The 27,530-nt window shown below is 35.3% G+C and overlaps 1 protein-coding gene across 6 annotated transcripts in view; it reads right to left on the bottom strand.

The window, feature by feature from the left end:
* The window catches only part of SOCS5 (suppressor of cytokine signaling 5), a 144,746-nt gene that overhangs the window by 49,146 nt on the left and 68,070 nt on the right, over window positions 1-27,530 (bottom strand). For 3 of the 6 annotated variants that reach the window (XM_074205285.1, XM_074205272.1, XM_074205278.1), the window contains exon 2: window positions 90-157. The exons of 1 other annotated variant lie outside the window; for it this stretch is intronic. The gene's annotated coding sequence lies outside the window, so the exon portion shown is untranslated. Of the gene's footprint in view, window positions 1-89 lie in introns of all 6 variants that reach the window. 2 more of the 6 variants (XM_074205302.1, XM_074205262.1) reach the window with 1 other exon arrangement.

Below are 27,530 nucleotides of genomic sequence, written 5' to 3'. Positions count from 1 at the left end.
ACCTCCCCCCAACTCCCCAACCTCTAGAAAGCATACCAATTATAAACCCAAGTTTCTAAATGAGTAAAAGAGAACCAAGGTGTACTCACTGGAGAAAAGTATGTCTTCCAATTTTCATGAATATTTTCTTAACAGTCATACTAAAGTTTTTCAGAACCTGAAAGAAAAAGTATACTAAGAATGGCAATCTTCTTAATAATTCCCACTTTATAGCTCTGTGACAATTTTAGAAGATTCATATGCCCCAGTATATTTGCTGATTATATAGCAAACTCCTATGGCTAACAATTACCATATCTAAAGTACTTTTAAAAAGCACCTTCAAAACCCATTCAGATTACACTGAACATTATTATTATTATCTCTGATGAATCAGAAAGTATTACTAAATCTTACAGTATATTCAAGTAACTGAGCATCATCACTGTATAATACCGTAGACAGAGAAGCTATATAAAAGTGATAGAGAACTTAATTTCTTCCAATTTCTTACCTTAGTAGAGTGAAAAAACAACAGGGGAAGGGGCAAGACAATTTTAATTTTTTTAATTTTTCCAAGAAAATTACAAAATGTTTTACATTTTTCTTAGTATAAAAATAAAGAACATAAAGAATGTTATTAAAAAAAACTAGTCATTATAAAAAAACCAAAACAAAACTTAAGTCTGCCTTTTCCTTCTGCAGAGGAAGATGAACCTCTACTTCCCAAAGTGCTCAGAGGCAAAAATCTAATTCATTAATCTAAGGTTCTCATGGACCTTAGATAAACTGTTATCCTCTCTGATAATCTGGAGTAAATAGTGTTAAGTTATTTTCTATTCCCTTAAGAAAGGAATTTTCTCAGATGCCTTTTTAGATTCAGAGAAATTGCAGTTATACAGCAGTTGATGAACTAGAGACTCAGGAGCTCCTCAGTTCATATCTAGACTCACTCATTTACTAGTCATGTGATCCTGGGCAGCTCACTTAAACTTCTCTCAAGAAAAATGGGAATAATAATGGTACCTATCTCCCAGGGTTGTAAGGACAAAATGTTCGGTTATTGTTACTTATCTTGACACAAGATATTCATACTTCTTGGGACCTGGTGGGTTTTAAATTCAAAGTAAAATTTTATGCATAAAACTATCTGCATCTCTTAGACATTACATTAAGAAAAAAGGAGCAAAAGGGGCCCCTAAGAAGGTCAGAGCTATTTCAGGGCATGTGAATTGAATGAGAAAATTTCTTTTCACTAACTTCTACCTGACATTATGTATTTCTTTCTATGATGAATATAAGACAACCAACCACAGTAGTATTCTCAGTACCTATGACTTTTTCACTAATAGAAATCACAAGTATTTTCATGTTCCATTTCTGTTGCAGATCTCTCAAAATAACATTTGGGTTTATCACTATTTCAAAATTACTAGAGTTAGCACAGCACATAATCAAAGTCTCTCAGTTCAGATGTTTTTCAAAATAATTATTTTTCTTTGCAATCCTAGTATTTTATTTTACACATTAAAACGCATGGGGGGGGGTGGTAATATACTTTGCAAGACTGTCAGAGAACCACTGACACCAAAAGGTTAAGAAATCCTTTTTGTAAATAAACACCATCATATATTTACTCAAATATTTCAGTGTCTATGAACAATAATATTATTTTAAAAGCTTCTATTTTGGGGGATACCATGGACCAATTCCCCATCTCAACTTCTATGACATATTTTCCACTGACATCTAGTATTTAATAGACATAATAATATAATCTAATGTCTGTTCGCTGCTTAATTCTACTTTGGACATTTGACAACTGAACGCTCCTTCCCCCTCCTGACCAATCTAATGCTCAAAAGTTCCCTGGCTTCACAGATTACAGGCTACCTGTTACCCAATCTGGAAACTTTGAAGCCATCTTTAATCCTCCTTGACACCCTCTAAATACAGGGTTAACATGTTGCTTTTGGTTTCAAATTACTTCTTGAATCCATCCCATTTCATTCCCACAGAACCCACCATAACTTGAAAATTCATTATTTCACACATGATTTTACTAAGCTTCTAATCTACCTCCATCCAGTTTCTTCCAACTAATATAACCTCTAAAATCCTAAATTCCCACTCACCTAGTTTTTTAAAGAACCAGGAATGCCTCTGGAGACTAACAGAACATGTGTTATCCAAAAGACTTTTCTTTAAGAGTGCTCTGCATTTAATATTTCTAGAAAGAACACATCTTTTTCATCTGTTGCTTCCTCTCTTTCACTATCACCAGTCTAGTAAAAGATCCTTATTACCATCCTTCTGAAATTAGGTAATTCATTTCTAAAACAGACTCTAAACTTGTGATTTATAGACTTTGAAAACAATTTAATAAAACTTCATTTCAATATGCATCCTTTGTAATTCCATGTATTTTGTTTTATAGATTTAAAAACATTATTCCAAGGAGTCTATAAGTCCATTACACAAATACAATTCCTACCTGTTTAAACTCAAATATCCCTCCCTTTAATGAATTCTTCTTTGATTCCCATTAATGACATTTCCCCATATAGACTTCATTCTTCTTTTTTTGTTGTTGTTTGTTTGTTTTTTTAGGTTTTTGCAAGGCAAAAGGGGTTAAGTGGCTTGCCCAAGGCCACACGGCTAGGTAATTATTAAGTGTCTGAGACTGGATTTAAACCCAGGTACTCCTGACTCCAAGGCCGGTGCTTTATCCACTATGCCACCTAGCCGCCCCGACTTCATTCTTCTAATGGACTCACAATGATCTGTAAATACATTTTATCCTGACCTTCCCCCTTACTAGACTATATGAGTGTAGGGACCTTGCCACCCAGTGCTCTGTGAACAGCAGGCCCTGTAATTTTTATTGAACTAAAATTCTCTTTTCCTCTAGAGAGTCCATATATCTAAACATTTCTTTAGAGCTGAAAATTTCTTCTGTGAATGTAAGGGAGAGGAGGGATTGGTATATAGAGTAAACCATAGAAAATACTTCTACACAGACAGATCTGAAATAAGAATGAATTTTACCCTTTACTGCAAATGGGTTCAACTTACTTGTAGAAAGATAGTCAAGAACTGCAGTTAAAAATCTTGTTCTTATGCAACTGTTTTCCAATTCAACACATTTTTTAAAGCTACTGCTTAATAATCTTTGACAATCACTTTGCTACACATGTCAACATAAACTAAAGGGAACCAGACATTGTGTTCAGAGAATTATTTCCTAGCAGAAGGCACTCAACATGGATTAGTTTTTTTTCCCAACAGATCAGTCACTCATACAGTCCCAAACTCAAATATAAAGAGATACATAACGAATGGAGTTTGATTTGGTTTTTAAACTGCAGTGACTTGTGAGTCTATGGATGTAGCCCCAGCCCCAGCTGGGCACTGTCATTTTGAGTTATTCAGGGAGAAAAATAATCTTGGCATGGTCTATATCTTATTGAAATTTCCTCAAAAAAGAATGACACATTCAATTATATTCCAATGGATAACTTCAAATATAGTTTAATTCAAGTGCATGTTTCAAGTCATCTTTTAATACTGGCATAGAAATGTTAGATTTTCAATAAAAGGGTATTATTCCGCTCTAACAGTTAATGATTCTAAAATACTCTGCATTAAAGAACTGTTCTTTTCACTTGATTCTGGCAATACAATTAGCTTAGTGTCCAGGTTGTCACCATTAATTTATATTACTGACAGACAGAAATAATGGTTTTAGACTTTTAAATTATTTAAACTTCTTTCCCACAAGATAATGGAAGCAAAAGTTAAATGACTTTTTAAAATGAGCACTCTACACCCCCTAAATCAAACCACAGAACACAACAAAAGGTACTTTCTGGTACTTTTAAGTGACAGTGACCATACAACTAATATTTAGATCCCAACCTGAACCAATACATGTCAATGAAGGCATATGTAAAAACACATGTTGTGATGTACACAAAGCTTTACATCTCATTTTTAGGAGACTTAAAATTATTTTTAAAACAACTTTTTTAATCAATCTAGTTTCAAATGAAATTACTTTGCTTTTTTACTAGCAAGTATACATGGTCTAAAAGTATCAAAACATACTTGTTCTTTTCAGGATTTTGTACTTCTAAACAGCCTTTTCCCTTCAAAATGCAGATAATTTTAAATTAACTTAGGCACCCTTCACTAGGGTTCTGCTACATACACCCCCTCCTCAAAAAAAAGGTCATGACACAGTTGGGTGATAGAATGTGTCTTCGAGTGTATTTGTGTATGTATACATGCAATAATGTTTGTCCTTCATTTTCAAAGAAGATCACGACATCAGGGAGGTGTTGCCATGACAAGCACATAAATTGGATTTGAGTGAGGGGCTGCTGTGCTAAGTCATCAGTCTCACTTTCTCCTCCAGAATCATTTGAGTCCAGTGGCCAGATATGAATCAGGATGGCTGGAAATGGCCCTAGATGTGGGGCAATCAGGGTTAAGTTACTTGCCCAATGTCATACAATGACTGTGGCAAGTGTCTGAGGCCAGATTTGAACACCTATCTTCCTGAGTCCAAGGCCAGTGCTCTATCCACTGCACCAGCTACCACACACATTTCTGTTGTATGAAGACAGGCCAAGTTTAAATTTTTTTTTAGGTTTTTTTGCAAGGCAAATGGGGTTAAGTGGCTTGCCCAAGGCCACACAGCTAGGTAATTATTAAGTGTCTGAGGCTGGATTTGAACTCAAGTAACTCCTGACTCCAGGGCTGGTGATCTATCTACTGTGCCACCTAGCTGCCCCAGGCCAAGTTTAAATTAAGAAAAAGTTCTTATCAGACAGGGTAATGAATTTTTCAAGCACTAGTAGTTCTCAAAGGCCTAAGCAGATTTCAAACTTAAATTCTCCCACAAACACCTCATCATCCATTTCCAAGGCTGCCCACCTATCCCTGCAGTGAATATTCAGAAAATCCCAAGAACTCTGTGGTAGCAAGACAACCAGACCACATATCCTGCTTCTAGCACAGCCTTCATCAGGGAAGTAATTCTCGTGGAAGTAAAGTGGCAGTCCTCCCCATCAACTTCCCCTCTTAGGGCAGGCAAGGATCAGTTGAAGGAGCAAGACCCTCTAAGGTTAAGACAAAAAGCATGCACAAGGCAAGTCCAAACACTTTCCTCAGACCTGGATGGCAACGGCCCAAGACTCTGAACCCAAGCAATTTGGCAAAGAGTAATGTTTCCAGTGGACATTCCTGTGACTGGAGGCATCATCCTGGAAAGCAAACCCTGTGGAGATGCAGTCTGGCAATTGTTTGTGTCAGGACTATAGTCTCAGTTACTGAAGATTCAGAAAAGAAAGTTCTAGCCACCAGTCTATGGCACTGTCAAATGGTTCAACATCAGAAACTATTTTATCAGTGGAAATAATATTAAAGAGGAACTACCATCTGTTTTGCAGCTGCACCCTAATGACCATCTAACATATAGTTGAAACCTTCTGAGAATTTTGTATTTGAATCTCCAGTTCCTAGACAATGCCTGGCAAAAACTGGTATTTAATAAATGCTTATGGAATGAATGAGTGATCCTTGTAGAGAAGATGATGATCATGCCACACAGTGAGATAGGTCTAGACTAGTTGAAGGACTAAGCCTACAGTTGTTGTTAATAGCTCAATAGCAAAGAGTGTGACATTTTTGGTGAAAGTGTCCCACAGCACTTGTATATGCTTGTTGGCCCAGAACAGTTGAACAGCTTTATCAGTGCTCTGCACAACGATTTAGAAATCAACACAAACTAAGGGGATTCAGACTTCTTGTGCCTAGGTAATTTATGTCCTGGCAGAAGGCACTCAAAAGAAAATGTATTAAGGTGGCATTTCATTTTATGGAATCAAAAGTCATTGTTTTATAAGGTCAATAACCACAATGGTATCTTGTATTCACTCTAGCTTTTGGTAAATCATAGCAGTGAAAATACTGTAGAATGTTACTTAGAAAAGCCTGTTCATTTTCTTCTACTACTATTGTCTAAGGTTGTCCTTAGTGAGTTGTGCAAATTATTCTTATAAACATTTTATAATAAGTAGTCTTGAGTTAGTAATGTTCTCTCCATTACTTCCTCTCTCCCCCTTCTGGGAATTATTGTGGTAATTGTGATTTTTTATATTGTTTTATGTTATAATTATAGTTAAAATGATAGGATGCTAATATGGAATCACTTAGGCTAAGTGATCCTAATGCTCATAAAGCATGATGCAGTGACAAAGTTTTGTACTTTTTTCCACTGGGTGACCTATTTTAACCTTGTCGCAAACAGTTTATGCTCAAAGATTCTGACTGGATAAAACTCTTGGGCAAATATAGCAGCCTGTAAGCCTCTGCTACCTCAGAGTCAATTCAAATCCTTACTCAATTTCTGATCCAATTAAAGAAACTCCATACCCCTCCCAAGACTGGTATCAATAAGTGAGTGACCCCAGGAATTTCTTCACATCTTAGGAATTTCCCCTCCAACATCTGGCATCAATTACCTATAAACAACCAAGTCTATTTTCAGGGATTACAACTGTCCTGCTTGAACCCCAACTTAGAGAACATACTTTTGCTCAACATGCCTTCCTCCTCCTTCAAGTTGGATGAGTTTCCATAGGGGCAAATCTATGTCTGTCTATATATTCACAGAATACAAGTGCATGTTTTTTTTTTTGCCAGCTTGCTATGTCACATAATAATAAGTTTATGTTTGTTCTAGTTTCTCAAGTACCAAGTTCCTATAAATCTCTAACCCAAGTCTTTGCTTTAACCCAAGCCATGAATTAATTATTAAAGTACAAGATATTTTCCCCTGGTCTTTGGTATCTTATTTTCCCTTCAGATAGCTTGAAAATTTACCCCTTAAAATTCTCATCTCTCTAAAATGGATTTCCCTCTATACAAATCTTTCCTTTCTTTGTTTTGGGATTTATTTTTTTTTTGTTACTTTTTTAAGTGTGATTTCTGTTTCCTCATTCAGCATATCTGGGATTGGGGCGTTGAGTTTAAATTCATGGTTCCACTGTCTTTGATAGGGGAAAAAAATTGTTTAAAAACTTCACGATTTGAAATGGAATTCAATAGAAAAAACAAAATCATAGACATGGGTTCAAAGTGACAACTTTACATGTACAAGATAGGGAAGCATAGGTAGACACAATTTCTTATGAAAAAGGGGGGGGGAATTTTTGTGAACTGAAAAGTCCAATAATGTGAAATGGCATAAAAAAAGTTAATGTGATCTTATATAATTTTCAGGAGAAAAGAATGTAAAAGAACTAACTGGAGAAATATTAATTGTTCATGGTCAGGTTGTGCCAATATAAAAACAAAAACAATACTACCTCTATAAGATTTCTCCCTGAAAGGGAAGCAGTTTATGACTAAGGAAGAATTGGAGAACATCACCAAAAACCAATTAGATGATTTCGATTACATTAAATTAAAAAGCTTTTGCACAGATAAAACCAATGTAACCAAGATCAAAAGAAATGTAGTAAATTGGGAAACAATCTTTACAACTAATGATTCTGACAAAGGACTCATTCCTAAAATATACAGAGAACTGAGTCATATTTTTAAAACAAAAAGCCATTCCCCAATTGACAAATGGTCAAAGGATATGCAAAGGCAATTTACAGATGAGGAGATCAAAGCAATCTATAGCCATATAAAAAATGCTCTAAATTATTATTAGAGAAATGCAAATTAAAGCTTCTCTGAGGTAGCACCTCACACCTCTCAGATTGGCCAATATGACCAGGAAGGATAATGATCATTGTTGGAAGGGTTCTGGGAAATCTGGGACACTATTACACTGTTGGTGGAGCTGTGAACTCATCCAACCCTTCTGGAGAGCTATTTGGAAATAAGCCCAAAGGGCAACAAAAATGTGCATAACCCTTTGACCTAGCAATACCACTACTGGGTCTATACCCTGAAGAGATGATGAAAAAGGGTAAAAACATTATTTGTACAAAAATATTTAGAGCAGCCTTGTTTGTTGTGGCAAAGAATTGGAAATCAAGTAAATGTCCTTCAATTGGGGAATGGCTTAGCAAACTGTGGTATATGTATGTCATGGAACACTATTGTTCTATTAGAAACCAGGAGGGACGGGATTTCAGGGAAGCCTGGAGGGATTTGCATGAACTGATGGTGAGTGAGATGAGCAGAACCAGAAAAAGACTGTATACCCTAACAGCAACATGGGGGCGATGATCAACCTTGAAGGACTCACTCATTCCATCAGTGCAACAATCAGGGACAATTTTGGGCTGTCTGCAAAGGAGTGCCATCTGTATCCAGATAAGGAGCTGTGGAGTTTGACCAAATTTCAAGGACTATTCCCTTTAATTTAGGAAAAAAAACAGATATCTTATTGTCTGATCTTGTTACCTCTTAGACTTCTAGTCTCTTCTTTAAGGATATGATTTCTCTCTCATCACACCCAATTTGGATCAAGGTACAACATGGAAACAAAGTAAAGATTGACATATTGCTTTCCATGGGGGGGAAGAATTGTAAAACTCAAATAATATCTTTAATAAAAATAAATTTAAAAAAAAGATTTCCCCCTGAAAAAGATTCTGGGGGACATGGATAACTGCCTTTAAGTATTGAAAAGTAGAAGATGGATTAGACTTAACTTAAGATTGCTTAACCCCAAAGGGCAAAACTAGAAAAGGTAGAAGTTGAAAAGTGATAAATTTATGATTGAAATCAAGAATTTTATTTTTAAAATCATCAGAGCTATTCACAAGTAGAATAGGCTTTCTCAAGAAGCAGTAATTCCCCTTCACTGAAAGTCCTCAGGCAAAGACTAGGTTGTACAGAGCACTCCGATTCAGATAAAGGTTGGTCTAAATGCTCTTTGAGGTCCCTCCCATCTCTGACGTTTTTATGTTAACTGTACTATCATTCCACCAGTAACTCAGTCTTGTATAACTTGAGTCATCTTGAAAATTATTCATTGAAAGACAGGAAAGAGTCAGTTGTCTACTTCTATTTATGCATATCTGTCTCTATCTTTCTACTCCCACTGAAACTATACTTTAGGCTCTTATGGTCTTCTGCCTCGATGTTGAATTAATAATCAGGGGACTGGATCTCTGCCACTATGTAATTTTGACAAATCATTTTTACCTTTCTGGTACACAGTTATATTATTTTTAAAATGAGAAAGGTGGACTAATTGACATCTAACCTCCTATAATCCTATGGACTCTCAAAATATTCTTTGTTTCTGCCCCAGTAGCCTTCCTACACTGATTGTGTTACTTCTATTTTAAATGTGTCTATAGTTATTCGATGTCTACCAAATAAAACAAAACTTCCCGATTCTTGTATTCATGACCCTCTAAAATTTTACTTCAATATATTTCTCCAACTTTTACTCTTTTTTCCCTTGAAATCAGAGCTTGTTCTTGTTCTAATCTTGCTCTTTCCTCCTATCTCCCAAACTTGGAATGATCTGATTTATTATTTAGTTTTGCCTAATTCCTTCCTTTCTTTCAAAGTCCAACTTATTTGCTCCTTTTCCCATGAAGTCTTCCCTGACCACTTTCCTTATGACTACTCCCTCCTTGGAGCACTATCATCAAATCACCAGTCTCATTTGCATATTCTCTCTTATATCACAGTTATTTGTACACAATTCCCCAATCCCACCCTGATCAGATTATAAACTCTTTGAGAAAATATTTTAGCATAGTACTTTTCACCAAGGAGAAAATATTTGTTGAATATTTTAATTATCTTCTGGGCCTATAAAAAATAACAAAAACTCTCCATTTGGGAAGAGTTGAGAAAGAAAGTTGTTGGAGTCAAAGTTTTTCTACAAAAGTGCTTTAGGTATTGGCTTTCAGAAGATACTGAAAAAAAAACTAGACTACTTGTTGGCTAGTATAATTGACTTACCACCCTAGCCAACAGTCCAACAAACCAGAATTAGCAGCAGAGCTTTCCAAGATTCTGTTTAGAGCACTGAAGGGATTTCATTCATAAACAAGGAGTTTTAAGGTTTGTTCAAAGGACTTACATAGAAATATTTGTAATTTGGACTATGTATATACTAATCAGGACTAGAGGCAGCATTCTATGGGAAGCTAGCAAATTATTGGAAATCAAATGTTTAACAATGTAATTTTTTTCAAATAGACTAATGAAACAAGAAGACAAGGAAGAATCAGAAATAAATGAACTCAATAACATAAATTATTCAGGAAAGAACCTAACTGACAATATTTGCTAGGAAAAATGAAAAGAGGTGTGGCAAGAGTTTGGTTTGGACTGATAGCTTCATCTTATGCTACAAGAAATTCAAAACCAATACATATTAAAAGATCATACTGAAAAAAGAACTAGAAGAAAACCAGATCTGATACCTTTCTCAACAATATCTGGGGATGAATTCTTAACTAAATAAAGGAAAGCAGCAAAAATAAAGATAAAATAGGTAACATCGATACATAAACAAAATTAATGCAACTGAGATAAGGAAAGCAGTTAAATAGGTAGAAATATATATGGGTCAACTATCTCTAATAAGAGTCTATTATTAAAGATTTAGAGAGAACAGAAATATTTATCCAATGCATAGGTTAACAAATATGAACAAATAATTTTTAAAAAGAATGGTAAACTATTAATAACCACATGACAATGATCTAAACCATTAATAATAAGAAAAATGAAAATCAAAACAAATCTAAGATTTTATCTCAAACTAAGGAGATTGGTAAACATTTCAAAAGAAATGAACAGCTAATACTGGGATGGGGTGTAGAAAAATGGGTCAGTCATGCATTGCTGGTAGTTATGAACTGGTCCAACCATTCTGGAAAGCAATTTTAATTTATGTTAAGAAAACAATTAAAATGTCCGTATTCTCTGACCCAGAGACTGCACTAATGGGTAAAAATCTTTGACAAGTCAATGACAAGACCTAAACATCCCTTCCTTATACACTGAATATTTACAGTAGCAATTTTGATGGTAGGTAAGAAATGGAAACAAAGTAGAAATCATGCACTGCTTCCAGAACGGTCAAGTGAATTCTTAACCCATTTTTGCCCTGAACCCAGGGCAGTTAGGTGGCACAGTGGATAGAGCACTACCTTTGTGTAAGTCACTTAACCCTGACTGCCCTCGCATTCAGGTCCATCTCCAGTTGTCCTGATTTATTTCTGGCCATCAGACCCAGATGGCTCTGGAGGAGAAAGTTATATTGGTGACTTAGCATAGCCTCCCCCTCACTCAAATCCAATTCATACGTTTGTCATGGTCTACCTCCCTGATGTTGTGGTCTTCTTAGAAAATGAAGGACAAATATTTGTTCTGAACCCATCTACCTCCAAAGCAAAATGGTGGAATTAAGGACCCTTTCTCAGAATAATAGTTTTAAATTCATTTTAAAAAATTGAGTATTACAAAGAAAATGATTATCACAATATTTAAGTTAGAAGTTCACAGAAACCAGTTTAAAACCCAGAGTTAAACAAACTTTGTTAGATGAACATAATTGTACTGTAAGAAATTAAAATATGACCAACACAAAGAAGCAGGGAAAGACTTATCTGAACTGATACAAAGTTAAAGTAAGCAGAACTAGTAAAACAATATAGAGACTGAGCCAAGATGGTGGAGTTAAGGCAGGGACTCACTGGAGCTATCCCTCAAACAATTCCAAATATCTTTAAATAATCATTCTAATCAATTTCTAGAGTGCCAGAACCCACAAAAAGATTGAGTAAAACAATTTTCCAGTCCAAGACAACTTGGAAGAACAGTGAGAAAGGACTACTGCACTGGATGAGAGAGGAATGCATGGCCACGCGGCACCAGAGAACCATCCCAGCCATCAAGGAGTAGGACGTGGGGGCAACTGGGTCAATGACAGTGGTAGTGGTTTCCAGCCCAGGAAATGTCAAGGACAGCTTGGAAGATCAGCAGGAAAACTGTCACACCAGAGAAGAGCACAGCCCAGTGACGCTTATTAATCATTGAATCAGCAAAGGCAGCTGCTTCTGGAGATTGGGGTGGGCGGAAGGGAGAGAAGTCAGAACTCAAGGTTTTAAAAGTTGAAGGCTGCAACTTGTTTTTGCATGTAGGGGGAAAATAAAGTAAAATAAAAAAAGATTTCTTCTAAAAACAAAAACAAAAAATAAAACTATATAAAAATGTAAAAAGAAAGAACAATAATAACAATTGAAACAGTGCTTTGAAATTATGAACAAATTTGGACTCTAAATATAATATATACAACTATGAGAAGGTATCTCTCCCAATTCCTAAGAGTGAAGGAAGGGTGGCTCAGTGGATAGAGCATCAGCCCTGGAGTCAGAAGGATCAGAGTTCAAATTCAGCCTCAAACCTTGGGCAAATCACTTAAGCTCATTGTCTTGAAAAAAAAATACACCCTCTCCAAAAGAGTAAAGGAAGGACCATGGGTGTAGAATACTGTATTTTTCCATCATTTTTGATAAGTTTATACCTGAATTTTGTTTCTTCCTCTTTTATATGGCTCTCTGGAATAGAGTAAGGGGGAAAAAAAAGCTCTTTCTGTACTGACTACTTATCATAAAGCCCAATTTTTCATAAACAAAGCATGTAGATTTATATTTACCAATGCACTCAATAATATTGTGATAATATTGTGCAAGACATGCACACACAATAATTTCTCCTAAGCCTCTTGTTTCTATCTTCTAGATTCTCTAGCAAGCTAACTTCAGATTACAAATTCAGTTTACAAATTTCAGATTGTTAGGTGTAAAGTGGAACAAAAATGAAATCATTAAATTCTTATATAATCAACAAAAGTCAAGATTTAAGAATTATGTTGCAATTGTTAGGTACTAATATTTTATGTTCTTCATCTTTTTGCTTCTAGAATACAACATGTAAGAGATAAATAAATACACAGCTAATTTCTGGAATTGAGGGAGGGTACCTGGGAATAGGGAAAATTAAAGACAGCCTTCACACAGGGTGTTGGTACTTGAGCCGGTCCTTGAAGAAAAAATTTAAGTTTCTAAAAGACTCAAAGAATTGGGTACAAACTGTATAAAGGTGCAAAAATTCTCTACTAGGAATAGGAAGGTCAGTCACAGGGATGCAGAGTTCCTGAAGGGGGTTGTGATATATTAAAGCCCGAGGTCAGATCCCATAGATTTTTAATGTCCAACAGAGGTATTTGTACTTTATCCTAGGGGCAACAAGAAGGCATTCTTGAGCAGGTATGTGACAGAGCTGTGTGGAAAATGATTAAAGAGAGACTAGAGGAAGGAGACTCAAATGGAACAATATTACAATAGTTTAGGCAAGAAGTAATGAAGGCCTAGACAGCAGCTGTGAGTGGATATAGAGGGGGACATACTCTAAAAGAACCTGGGGAGGGAGAATTACAAAATCTGGCAATTGATAGGATATGGGAGAATGAATAACTGAAGAAAGAAGAAGAAAGGAAACACTATCCATTATGTGCTAAGGGCCTTACAAATATTCATTTGATCCTCTTAACAACCCTGAAAGTAGGTAGTAATATTAGCCCCATTTCACAATTGAGGCTCTGCATTTGAGGCAGAGGTCAAGCAACTTGCCCAAAAACACAGAAGTTTCAGGGGTCACATTTGAACTAGGATCTTCCTAACTCCAAGTCCAGCATTCTCTCCATCTTGATGCCTCTAAGATTGTGAACCTGAGTAAGAAGGATTTTAAGGGTTAAATATACAACTAGTCTATTTAAAAGATTGTAAAATCAATAGGTTTAGTTAACTAACCTTAGGTATAAAAGTCAGTTATTTATAAATTCTAATGTTGGCAACACTCTTTCTCTAATGTGACTATTAGAAAAATCACAGCTTTTGTTTTCCCATCAGTCAAGCTAAAATTAGTCTGATTTTATTAATTAGAACAGGGCTGTCCAAAATGCAGCATGAAGTCAGGCTACTGCAGAGCTCTCACTCGAATGGCAAATCAAAAATATATTGTCTATTGTTTCAATAAAAACTTTTAAAAGTAAGGTTGGACAGCCCTGAATTAGAATGTCAGATTTAATAAGTGATAGGGAAATATTATTCCAATTTTTAAAATTATGGCTTGTTTTCATTGTAATGTAAGGGTATCACAGGGTCAACATAAATGGCTAAAGATGATGGTGAAAGTTTGAATTTGCTTCTTTTTTTATTAGTTTTTTTTTTGCAAGGCAATGGGGTTAAGTGGCTTGCCCAAGGCCATATGGCTAGGTAATTATTAAGTGTCTGAGGCTGGATCTGAATTCAGGTACTTCTGACTCTAGGGCTGGTGCTCTATCCACTGCGCCACCTAGCTGGTCCTTGAATTTGCTTCTTGTTAATGCTATTATGCCTTACAAAAATTTAAGTTTTTTCTCCCTCTTAGAAAATGTATGGTTGACCACAGCTCTGCTTTAGATTTTGCTGTAGCTTTCTCATCTTCTGCATATCCTTATTTCTATAGGTTCATATTTTAATCCTTCCTCTTTGCCTTTCACTCCACATTAATTCTTTGGCTTCTTAATCTTTATATATAGAAAATCTTATCTTGTTAATCACACTTGAAACCTTAATGTAACCAATGTAATATAAAGTAAGCTTGGCATTTTGCAAAACAAGCATTATAAAAAAATGAGCTATTTTTCATTATCCCCAAACAGATTTGTGTTCTAAATGAAGCAAAGATCAATTCTCTAGAGATACTCTCTAACTGTAAATGCCTAATTCCCTTCAAACCTATGGTTTTATTGTGCAGATCTATAAAGAATGTATAATTAGATCTAGCAAAATGCCTTGCATGTTGTAGTGTGCTTAATAATACCTACTAGTTTGCTAACTCCTAGCTAAAGCAAATTGTGAATTAACTAAGATTTGATGGAGAGAGAATATTCTTAAGTCTTTGGGTATTGACTCAGATTTATTTTAAGTATCTTGGTTGTGTTTATAAGAGTTATTGAAGACTTTTGAGAAGTTATATAATCTCTGCGCATCTTATCAAACCCTTCAAGACTCATACTTTGCAATTCTACCTTACCACTGCATTTCTTATTCAACACTTCCTCTATGTATTTCTAAAATTTCATTCACTCATTCAGCAAGTATTATACAAATTTGGCACATAAATGTAATAGATTACTGTGCAAATGAATATTAAGAATTTAGAAACATGAACTGATTCAAAGTGATGTAAGGAGAGCTTGGAAAACAGCATAAATGAATAATGTAAATGAAAAGAACAAATATAACTGAATGCTGCATAATAATAAGAATTCCCTCCTGTCAAGACTGAGTAGACATACAGCTAAGAATGGATGTATTTTGAAGTTATTTTTTCTAAAGTCAATAGGGCCTTCACTGTAACAAAGCAATCCTTCAGTCTTTTTATTCTTCTTTGATTGGCCTGCATACTTCCCCAAAGGCTGATCCAAATACTCTTGTTTTCAAGGCACCTACACACCATCCTCTATTCCATTCTTCTCAGGAAAGAACGCCATCTTATTTTTTATCGAGAAGAGTCAAGGTCACTCACTGTGAGATCTCTCTTTTGTCTAATTCTCAATCTCATAAACCTTTCAACATTATAAACTCTCCATTCTGTCTTTTTCCTAGTCTAATTTCTTTATCTCCATCACTTCTTATCCTATATAAGAGCCTGTCTCTCATCTTTAATGGCTCCTTATCAATTACCTTCTTCCCAGCTACCTGCAGACATGCTCAGGTCTTCCTCAACTTCAATAACCTTTTATTGAACCCTGATAATCCCTCAGGTATTTATCTGATATATATCTCCAACATTTCACAGCAAAATTTCTAGAAATAAATAGTTTAGGTATCTCTATTTTCTCACCTCCCATCAATCACTTCTCAATCCCTTGAAATCTAGCTTTTAATCCCACCATTGGTCTGAAATTGCTCTCTACAAGACTATCAGTGGTCTTTTAATTGCTAGATTAAAAAAAAAGTCTTTTTCTTAGTTTTATTCTTCTAGATGGCTTGGCAGTTTTTGACACTAGTAAAGCTAGGAAGCACAGTAGATAGTGTAAGACCTAGAGTCAGGAAGCTCTAAATTCAAATTTGACCATACAGATTGCTATGTGATCCAAGTCATGTAACTTCTGCCTCAATTTCCTCAACTGTAAAATAGAGATAAGCATCTCCCCCCTGAGAATGCTGTGAGGATCAAATAAGATATTTGTAAAATGCTTAGCACAATGCCTGGAATATAGTAGTCACTTAAAATTTTCTTACTCTTTTTTTCCTTCCCCTTTCAACTCACCCTCCTCAATATATACTTCTTAGGGTTTCTCCCCTGATTCATTTCTTACCCATCTGACCAATCTTTAGTTCTGTTGCCATCCAAGTCACATCATTTAAATTTAGTGGTTTCAAAATGAAGCCTCTTCTCTCATAGTCATCTAACCAGCTCCAATGGATTCAATTATTTCTACATCCAAATCTACATCTCACCCATATCAACTTTCTGAGCTCCATTTCAGCACCAGTTATATGCTAGAAACCTATGTCCAAGTCAATGTTTTACAGTCATCTCAAACTCAAAAACTCAAGTTTATATATCCTGCTTCCTAACTTTCTTATTTCATTAGAGTTCCACAATGTTCTGTTCTCTTCCAAATTTATAATCTGAGTTTTTTTCTGACTCTGCATTCTCTCTGACACTGATTGCACCCCCCACCCATATAAAATCACCATTTTTTAACCTCTGTGGCACCTCTCATATCCATCTCCTTGTCTCCATTCACAAAGTCACCCCCCCACCACTCATCTATCACTTGAACATTAAATGCTTTTTAACTGAAAGGTAATAAAGTAGAGTGACTCTTGAAACAAAGACTAGAATTTGAATTCTAGTCCTTACCACTTTACCAATATGATCTTGGGCAAGTCACTTTAACCTCTGGGCCTCAATTCTCTCATCTGTAAAAGCCCCAAATCTCTCATCTGTAAAATTAGGTCCTTTTAAGCTCTACATCTTATGCCCTACTACTGGTCTTTCTGCTTCCAATCTCTCGTTTCCAATTGATCATCTACATAGATGCCAAAAAAAATTTCCCTAAAAAAAATCTATCATTCTTCTGCACAATAAGCTTCTGTAGCTCCAGAAGACCCTACAAAAATATAACATCCAAAAAACCCTCCTATATTTAAAATGTTCTTAACCTGGCACTAGCTTACTTTTCACTTATTTCACATTTCTTCCCTTCCTGAACACTATGATCCAAGCCACTTGGACTAGTTGTTTACTACTCCCTATACAAGACACTATCTTTTTTGAAATGAAACCCCAGTTGTTATTCTTTCTCAAAATTACTTTGTATTTATGTATCATTACATATTTTATACCCACTCCATGATCTAATTCAAAGCCCCTCCTTGAGGGAAGGGGCTGTTTTCACTAAGTCTTTATATAGCCAGAACATAATATAGTACTTTGAAAGCATTAGGCACTGATATATGCTTACTATGCATGAAATATTATGAAGGTGGCAGAGATGAGCCCTGGGGTCCCAGATTCATAACCTAATATTCTGAAATTTATTTCACTATGCTTTCTCATTATTTCTTCTCATTTCAAATTCTTATTGTGCTTGTTTTGTTTTCCCAACTAGACTGCAAGGCCTTTACCAGGGTTTAAAGCCCCCACCTCATATGTCTAACATGAGTGCTGATGGTAATCTTTACCTATGAAACAGCACAAGGAGAAAGTAGGCTTTATTCTAAATGGGAGAAGTTCTAATATTAAATTTAATATTACTATTTATAATTAACTGAAAACTTTTTCTAGAAGTAATAGTTATATCTTTTGTCTCCAAATTTCACCTGATGGACATTTATTTCTTCTCTACAAAGGTTTCCTTTTCCCCCCTCCCCTCAAACAAACATAATAAAATCTAGAATACAGTTAGGGGAAGAAAAAGCCTTTGACCTATGCAATTGTTTCCCAACCAATGAAGACTATCCATAAAACATTGCTACTGACATCATCAAAACATTTAAAACAGTCTAAGTACAAAGCTTGTTAGAAAGGAAATTTTGCAGGTGGCTACAGATTATTTGAAATTTTATAAGTAACTTAAAATTTCCTACTCAATTTAAAAAAGTTCAACCAACTCTCTTTGTCATATAAAGGGGAGGAAGATGCAGTACATACACAAGAGAATCAGTAAAGGATAGTCACTAATAAAAATAAAACGGTTTCCTGTCAAAACTGCAAATAATGGGATTACAAACCACTAAATTAAAAATAGTAGGGAATAAACAAAATAAAATTTCATACTAGTGACTATCTTCCCAAAAGATCTTTTTTTTAACTTTTAAACATAATTCTAAAATCTGGCAACAGATTAAAAGAAAATCTTTATAGACATATCAATATCTACAGTATATCCTTGTTAGCCAATCAGTAATTCAAACAACTAGTGCCTTCAGGTACTGAATTTATTATCATCATCATCATCATCATCATCATCATTATTACCATAGCTGTTAATAAATACTTCTCTTACCTGTCCACACCCAATTTCTTTAAATGCTTATCAAAAGTCAAAAGGGCAATCCCACTGTTGAGTTTTCTAGACCTTTTGGAAGATTCTGTTTGTGGAGCTATGTGCCAAAATAAGCTTTAAGAATCAGCCAAGGTCTTGACCCCAAGTCCTTGGTAGAGGCCTAGAAATTAACTCAGAATATGAGGTTATAGGTCACTTAAATTATGAGACAATAAGGACTAGATAAAGTATTGTTTGGATAGTTGCTGTACAAAGACATTTGTCTCTTATTTGTGCCATTCATATTATAGTTTTGCCCCTTCTATATCCTAATCACACTAGACTTTATGAGTTATTTATGTATGGCTTCCACTGCAACTTCACTTCCCTACTACGCCCAACTAGATTTCAATATTTGTGAGGATGGGGACCATGTAATTTATAATTGTATTTCACTATGTAATCAGTATAAATCATTTTCATATATTAGACATCAATTAACATTCAATGAATTGTACTATGGAGCTTCAATGGATCCATGATCTCATGACTATCCTCTCTGATGGCACAAAACACAACAAATTCACGCTTTCTTATATAGTTGCCTATATCTTCTCATACTCTACAAATAATCTATTGCAATGTGTTAATGGTCTTTCTTAAGGCCCTTTAACATCATTTGAGTATATCCGTATAGCAATCAGACAATCTTTCATGTAACTTTTCCAATACTAGATTTTCCTGAGTGAAAGCCTTCATGTCATTTTGCACAAACATTCTCATTGGTAAAATATGTAGTAGTCTATTTACACCTACCATGTAGCTTCTCCATTTCATTACTAGTCATATACAATTTTGATTCCTTTAAGACTGGTTTTCTATGATACATTTAGCATACCTAAAAGAAAAGTGCTGTTATCTTTCTCCTCTCAGTGGAGGTGAGGAAATTATACACATAGAATAGTGTTGGATGTTGGATCAATGTTAAATTCCTGACAATTGTTTATTTACATTCTGTTACAAGGTTTCATGAAGGGAGATATATTAAAAACTGCCTATGGAGTACAAAATGAGCATTGGAATTATAAAAGATGAGTTTATGTGTCCAGAAGCAGCTTGAGACAGCTAAAATCACTCTTATTTCCTGAATTCAATCCAACCCATATGCCGAACTCTTCTTCTCTTTCAATTCTGGGACAGGACAATTTTATGTAGAGTTTGGCACACAAATACATTGTATACACACAGAGTCTGGGCTAATGGATTGATTTAATGAGTCAACCATCCAAATGCATGCTATAGTCCAGACTATTGGCATTTTTCACCCATTTTTTTTTCTGTGCAGACTCCTAATATTATCTCAAGTATACTTCAGTTACAGATTTCATTAATGAGTTTTTGAATTCTAGCATGACGCCATCTGCAAAGAAGAACATCAGAAAGACCTCATCCTCTACATCTATTAATAAAGACTTCTATTTGAAGATCCTCCATGTCAGTGGTCAACATACGGCTGCCTGTTTATGCACTATAATCAGGAATGCTAAAAAAACACTATCTATGGATATATGAAACAATCTTGTATGATCTTAAAATATGTACAGTTGAAGTAGAGTATTCAAAGTCACACTGTGCTTCTAATGCTTTAAAAAATTTTAATATAGTGAGATCTTATATTTTCTAATACCTTGCATTCAATTACATTACTGTGAAGATGAGTCTGTTGTAGAAATAGTTTAGAAAGCTTGTCTAGTGCCCTCTTATACTTTCATAGAGGGTATTCTCAGTGCATATGTAGATTGCTCTCATAAAGATTTCACAGCAATAAAAGAATAGGCATAGAAAAACTATTGCTGATGAGCTTCATTTGTTTTTCCCCCTTTGGTAATAACACAACAATGATAATTTCCAATTATTTGGAAGGTTCCTAAATTTTAGGTCTCAAGAATCTCTTTGATGTTCTAAAAATGAAGTTACAGCTTTCAGATTGTTCTTTACACCTTTATCTCCTTTAGTGTAAAGATCATGATGGCCTCAGAGGCCATCCAACTCAATCCCCTCAACTTGCAACTGAGAAGTGAGATGTCTGGCAGTGGTTCTACTAATCCATGTAAAGAGTGGGAGGGGAAAAAAATTACCACCCTATTTTTTTGTTTACTTTTGTTTGCCTTGAAATATTAAGTATTAAATGTTCTCTGGACAGAATGTTAGGGTTTTTTTGCTATCATATCACACTACAGTTTAAGGAAAAATGCCAGGTCCTTCCCTACCTTGTATTTGTGAAGATTTTTTTTAATAAACTTCCATCTTTTATATTTGATCAAATATTTTAGGTTTATTGATGCTTTGGGATTCTGGTACTATCTTTCAATACAATATTTAGCAACATTTTATGGTCATCTACTGATATGAAGTTACACTTACAAGGATGAAGATCCCTGGGGCACACCATAGAAGACTTTCTTCCAAATAAGACAATAAACTTTTCTTCAACTACTCTTTGGACCATACCATTCAACCAGTTATCTATCTAACCATTCTTTCCAATTGTACAAAAGAATATAATGAGAGAGGGCAGCTAGGTGGTCAGTGGATACAGCACCAGGCCTGGAATCAGGTGGAACACCAGACACTTAATACGTAACTGTGTGACCTTGGGCAAGTCACTTAACCCCAGGAGAATCTTTCAAATGCATGTTAACTCCTGCTTCTGTGCTTCTGCTCAAGTAGCCCCCAAATCTAGAATTCACACCCTTTCTCCATTTCTACCTCAAGTTTCCAAGAATCTTTAAGTTTCCTTCACAGTTTTCCTTCAAAGAGCAGCTTCTTTCCTCCTAAAATTATTTTGTATTTAATTATTGTGTTCATGTTGTTTCCCTTAAATAGGGTTCCTGAGGAAAGGGAAATGTTTTCTTTTCAATCTTTGTATCTCTAATACCTGCCATAGGGCTTTGCACATAGTAGGTACTAAATTTCAAGTATTTACCTTTTTTAAGTCTTCTCTTTTGTCCAATTTAGCACAAAAGAAAACAAAATCCTTTTTATTGTCATTAATATTTCTCAAAACCTCAGTTCTACTATGGTATAGTAAAAGTATAGTGGTTTTGAAGTCAAAGGACCTTTATAACCTTGGGCAAGGGAATGACGTTCTCTGGACCTCCTTTATGAAGGGAGCTAGAGGACTAGAGAGCCTCTAAGATTCCTTCTAGATCTAAGTCTATGATCCTATGTCAGCTGTTATTATCCTAAGCTCTAAAAATACCTAAAAGGAACCATGCCACACTTTTTTTTTGCATTTATCCTTCATTACTTATCCTTACTTATATCTGCTGTATTTTTTTCTTAATTGGTCACATCGTCCCTGCTACTTTCACATCATTTTCTTTAGATCCTTTTCCTCTAATTGAGATTGTCTTCTTGTTTTCTGAGGATTTCATTCTTAAGGGGTTTCCCATTCCTACCAGACTGACATTACTCACTGGAGAGAACCGGATTCCAAATATCTGCTCCAAATAGTGCCTCCACCTTCTTTAAGGAACAAATTCAAAATAAAATTGGAGATCAAATAAAATTTTAAAATTTTAGATTAGATGTACATCTGAACTTGTAAAAAGGAAAGAACAAAGAGTCATCCAATATACTCAAGTATCAGCTTCAGTTAGTGAGGTTCCTATTATTCTAAGTATTCAAGAAAAATGTTCTGGATAGAATTTCTACACTGAAATTCAATGATCACTAATAATCCTGGCACTTCTACGATAAAAGTTGGTGAACTCAGCCCAAATGATAAGAAGGAAACAGGCAATGATATAATGCCAACTATGTGCCAGACACTGTGCTAAGCATCTTTTTCAAATATTATATCATTTGATCCTTACAACAACACTGTGAGGTAAGTGCTATTATTGTTGCTATTTTACAATTCAGGAAATTAAGGCAAATAGATTAAATGATTTGCCCAGGATCACACAGTTATTAAGTATCTGAGGCCAGATATGAATTCAGGTCCTCCCAATTCTGGGCCCAATGCTTTATTTATGAGTCACCAATTTATGAATGGTTTACTGTCCAAAAGAGATTCATTTTCAAAATTGCTGGCCAGGCTAAGTTTACATATATGGTCATGGAACAAAGTCAAATGACCCATAAGAAAATCAAATCTGAAATCTTGACCTCATTGACCCCATGATATAACTAAGAAATTTGTCATAAATAAGCATACTTAACTGGCCACGTTTACAACTTTGTAGAATTTTAAAAATACATTGTTGTCAAATGGGATGAAAGCCTAAGATGACAACTTTTTAACCTGCCATTCAACTGAGATCCAGATCTTGCTTGAATTCCATATTAGACTGTGCTTATAATACAAAGTAACCAGGTCAAGGAAAAGCACTTGTTCAAAAATGAGATGGTTGTCCCCAAATATAATTTCTCAATCTTTTTCCTTATCTCTAAAGTATAATGTTCTAAATTCATTGTTAATAGGGTTCATTAATACTTGATTATTAAAGGTAATAACTGGGAGTTTTAGCTTTTGTGTATGTTTTCCCCCCATTCATTTCCCAGTAAGCACCTACTCAAATTCAAACAAAATAGTTAAATAAAACTGACAAAGTAAGAACTTGTAACAATTAAGTAGTAATTAGTACACCCACAAATTACCATTTCCCTACCTAAGGAAGATGTTGTTTCTATCCGTTTGAACTCTGAAACCAAGAATCTTCATTGTAACTAATTTAAGTTGAGCTACCTTTTAGAATTGTTTCCCTTTGACTGAAAGCTTTGTTCATACTGTTCTCTTGGCTTTGCTCTCATGACTGTATCACACTTCTCAGAAGTCCTTTCTTATTTATTTCAAGTCTCCGTAATGATCATTTCTTACTGTACAGTACTATTCCCTACCATTCACAAACATGATACATGGCTGTATCTTGATTGATGGGCACCCACTTTGTTTCCAGTTTTTTGATATCACAAAAAGGATTACTGACTTCTGGTAATACCTGGTGATATGTGGTTAATAAAGAAATCACTGGACAAAAAAAAATACTTTTCTCTCATAATTCTAAACTGTTAGGCAGAACTGTTCACATTTCCATCAATACTGCATTAGTGGCAATTACTAGACCCTTGCAATAAAAAAAATTGAGCATATATAAATCTACTGCTCTACAAATGCATTAAATATTCTTTATTGTGCCTGCTTCATCTTAATAAACTATATTTTATTAACTACTTATTAGTGGTGCCAAAACTTTGTTTAAAAGTTATTAATGTATTAATGATAAGTTTGAGTGAATACTTCATTTTTTATGAAATGTTTGGTTTAATACTTTGATAGATATATATGAAAGTTTAGTTCTAAGTTTATTTTATTTCAGTACTTAGTTCTACTGACTCATAACTGAAAAAGATACTTCACAAAGATATCATACCTCCAAATGGAAGATGTCTATTGCTGGCTTCACTTACTAAATATTAAGAATCATGTTTTGATCAAATGAGAGAACTATATACATGTAAAAGTGCTTAGCAAAGCTTAAAGGACTATACAAATGCAAGCTATTATTACTTTTCAATCCTTTCCATCAATTATGCAAAGCCTTCAAGTATAATTTGGCCAGCTAATTGCCATCTTCATTGCAATCTTCTTGTAAATTCCTTTAAAAGTATTATATTAGAATATTTTTGGATACAAGATTTTTAAACAGGTTTAAATATAAAAATATTTTATAGGTAAAAAAATTCTGGCAACAAAAACTTAGGTTTGAAATATGCTAATTTACTGATGGATTCATGTTATCATTAACAAAATTTCAAGGCACAACTACATTTAGGGTGAGGTTATCAATAACGATACTAGATTTAAATCCATTATCTCAATTAACTTGAATTTAGAATAAAAATTTAACTTTATCGGTGGCCTGTTTAAATCTGATTAGACCATCATCATTACCTTATAATTCGGCTGCTGAAGGGCGAGAACTGGTGGCATTTTCTTGCTGCTAGCTAGTTTATGCTTGTATTATTTTCAGTTCATGGTTACAATGCAAAAACTTTTTTATGGTATGGCAGAGTCAAGATGGTGGCGTGGAGGCAGGAATTCCAAGAAACTCTCTTCCAGAATGCTCCAAATACCTTAAAATTACGACTACCCAAATTCTAGAGCAGCAGAACCCACAGAAAGACCAAGTGAAACAATTTTCTGGTCCAAGATAACTTGGAAGATCCACAGGAAGGCTCTGTTCCACAGGGTTGGAAGGGGCTGCTTGCAGCGCAACCAAGGCTGTGCTGCACGGGAGCAAAAGAGCTCGACTTCCAGGAACAGCCTGTAGGGCACCTGGGTCCCTGGGAGATCTAGGAGATAATTTAAAAATTATTGGGCTACCTGAAAGTCATGACCAGGAAAACAGCCTAGACTTCATTTCTAAAGAATTTCTCCAGGAAAATTGTCCTGATATCCTAGAAATAAAGGGTAAAATATAAATTGAGGGAATCCACCAATTACCTCCTGAAAGAGATTCCCTCCCCAAAATTCCATGAATATTATAGCCAAATTCCAGAACTCTTAAGTCAAAGACAAAATATCACAAGCAGCCAGAAAGAAATAATTCAAATATTGTGGAGCTACAGTCAGGATTACACAGGATTTAGCAGGACAAATTATGAGGGATTTAATGATGTTGAACTGCATGGGAAGATGATACTGATAATTCATATAAACCTTCTAATTTATTAGAGTAGTTAGAAGGAGCAAGTATAGGGGCAGCGAGGTGGTGCAGTGGATAAAGCACCAACCCTGGAGTCAGGAGTACCTGGGTTCAAATCCGGGCTCAGACACTTAATAATTACTAGCTGTGTGGCCTTGGGCAAGCCACTTAACCCCATTTGCCTTGCAAAATCCTAAAAAAAAAAAAAGAACATATATAGACAAGGCACAAGAAGGAGCTGAACATGAATATATATATATATATGTATTATAAAGATGGAGTCAAAGGGCAAGAAAGGAATGTACTGGGAGAAAGGGAAAGGAGAGGTAGAATGGGCTAAGATATTTTATGTAAAAGAGTCAAGAAAAAATTTTTTGCAATGAAGTGGAAGAGGGAAAAATGAGAGGGAATGAATGAGTGAGCCTTCATTCTCATCAGAAGTGGCTCAGAGCAGAAACACATACAGCCAATAGGATATAGAAATCTATTGAACCCCCAGAGCAGGGCTGTTCAAAATGCTGCCCAGAGCATGTCTCCTGTGGATTTACTAAATACTTTAGTAAATGGTGATACAGAGCTCTTATTAAAATGGTGAATCAAAATATATTGTCTATTGTTTCTTTAAAACTTTTAAAAGAAAGGCTGGACAGTCCAGCCCTAGGGGGAAAAGGGAGAGGAAAGGGATGGGAGAAAAGGGACAGGGGGAGGGGAAGGGGGGGTGTAGCTAATAGGAGAGGGAGGATCCTGGGAGAGGGTAGTCAGATACAACACTTTTTTGCAGGGGAGGGAAAGATAGTGGGGTTCAGTGGCTTTTACCTGGGGTCACAGGGCTGGGTGATTGTTGGGTGTCTGAGGCCAGGTTTGGGCTTGGGTCCTCCTAACTCCAAGGCTGGTGCCACTTGGTTGCCCCACAATTCGCTTTTGAGAAGGGACAATAGTAATTATGGGAAAAAATATTGAAGCAACTTCTCTGATGGACTTATTTTATTTTTATCATTTTTTATCTGATTGACTTATGATAAAGAATGTGATCCTTCCCAGAGACAGATCTGATGGTCTCTGAACAGATTGAAAAACATTTTTTTTCTTTTCGCAAGGCTTCTCTATTGGGGGGGGGGGGGGCGCGGTGTTATGTTTACTTTTACTTTTAGTAATGTGTAAAATAAATTTATTTTTGAAAAAAAAACTTTTCATGCCATTTATTTATTCTATGAAAGTGGGTTTACTTACAACTATATAACATAGTCTCGACTCTACCAGACACATATAACTATAACATCACATTGTGATGAAAGTGATGGATGAGGGAATGTCAATCCCTCCATGCTGGAGAACTACCATTCTTTCTTCATGAGACTTGAAGGACTTAGACTCCCTGACAAATGGACCTCTTAGGTCAGTAATGTGAATCTATATATTTAGCGTTAAAAAATATGTACGTAAACACTGGGTTAAGCACTGGGGATACAGGGAAAGTCTTTGCTGCAAGGATCTCATGGTCAAATGGAGAAACACCAACATGAAAACTGCAGACAAACAAGCACTACAGGACATGAGGGCACTCTCAGAGGGAGGCACTGAGACTGAGAAAGGTTTCTTGCCAAAGGTGCGATTTTTTAGCTAGAATCTGAAATGAAGGGGCAGCTAAGTGGTGTAGTAAATAGAGCACTAGCCCTGAACAGGAGGACCTGAGTTCAAATCCAGTCTCAAGACACTTACTACTTGCCTAGCTTTGTGACTTTGGGCATGTCACTAACCCCCACTGCCTTAAATAAAAATAAAATTTAAAAGAAAGTTTAGAATGTGAATGAAGCCAGGGAAATTAGAAAGAAGAGAATTCCAGGAATAGGGACTAGCCAGAAAAAATTCCAAAAGTCAGGAGATAAAGGGTCTTCTGTGAGGAACAGCAGGAAGCCCACTGTTACTAGACTGAAAAGCACAAGGTGGTGTATAAAACAGAAGAAATCTAGAAGGAAGGGGGGAAAAATATGGGTTATAAAGGATTTTGATTGCCAAGAAGAGGATTTTAACCTAGAGTTGATAGTCATTGAATGTTACTAGTAAAGCTCAATTTCTTTTTTTTGAGATACAATAAATTCTGCTTATCTTATATTTTCTTAACATATCCCAAAGGATTTTTGTACATCTTATGAAGATCATTATAGTTGTATATATGTCTTCCTACAGCCCTTTCAATAAAAAATTCTTCTAGACATAATCATTTGTCAATTTGGTAGGTTTTAATTTACATTCCTCTAATTATTAGTGATTTGAAGTATTTTTATATGACT

Source organism: Macrotis lagotis, chromosome 1, assembly GCF_037893015.1.
Source record: "Macrotis lagotis isolate mMagLag1 chromosome 1, bilby.v1.9.chrom.fasta, whole genome shotgun sequence".
NCBI lineage: Eukaryota > Metazoa > Chordata > Mammalia > Peramelemorphia > Peramelidae > Macrotis > Macrotis lagotis.
Note: the sequence above shows the minus strand (reverse complement) of the source record. Positions and strands in the feature narration are given on the sequence as shown.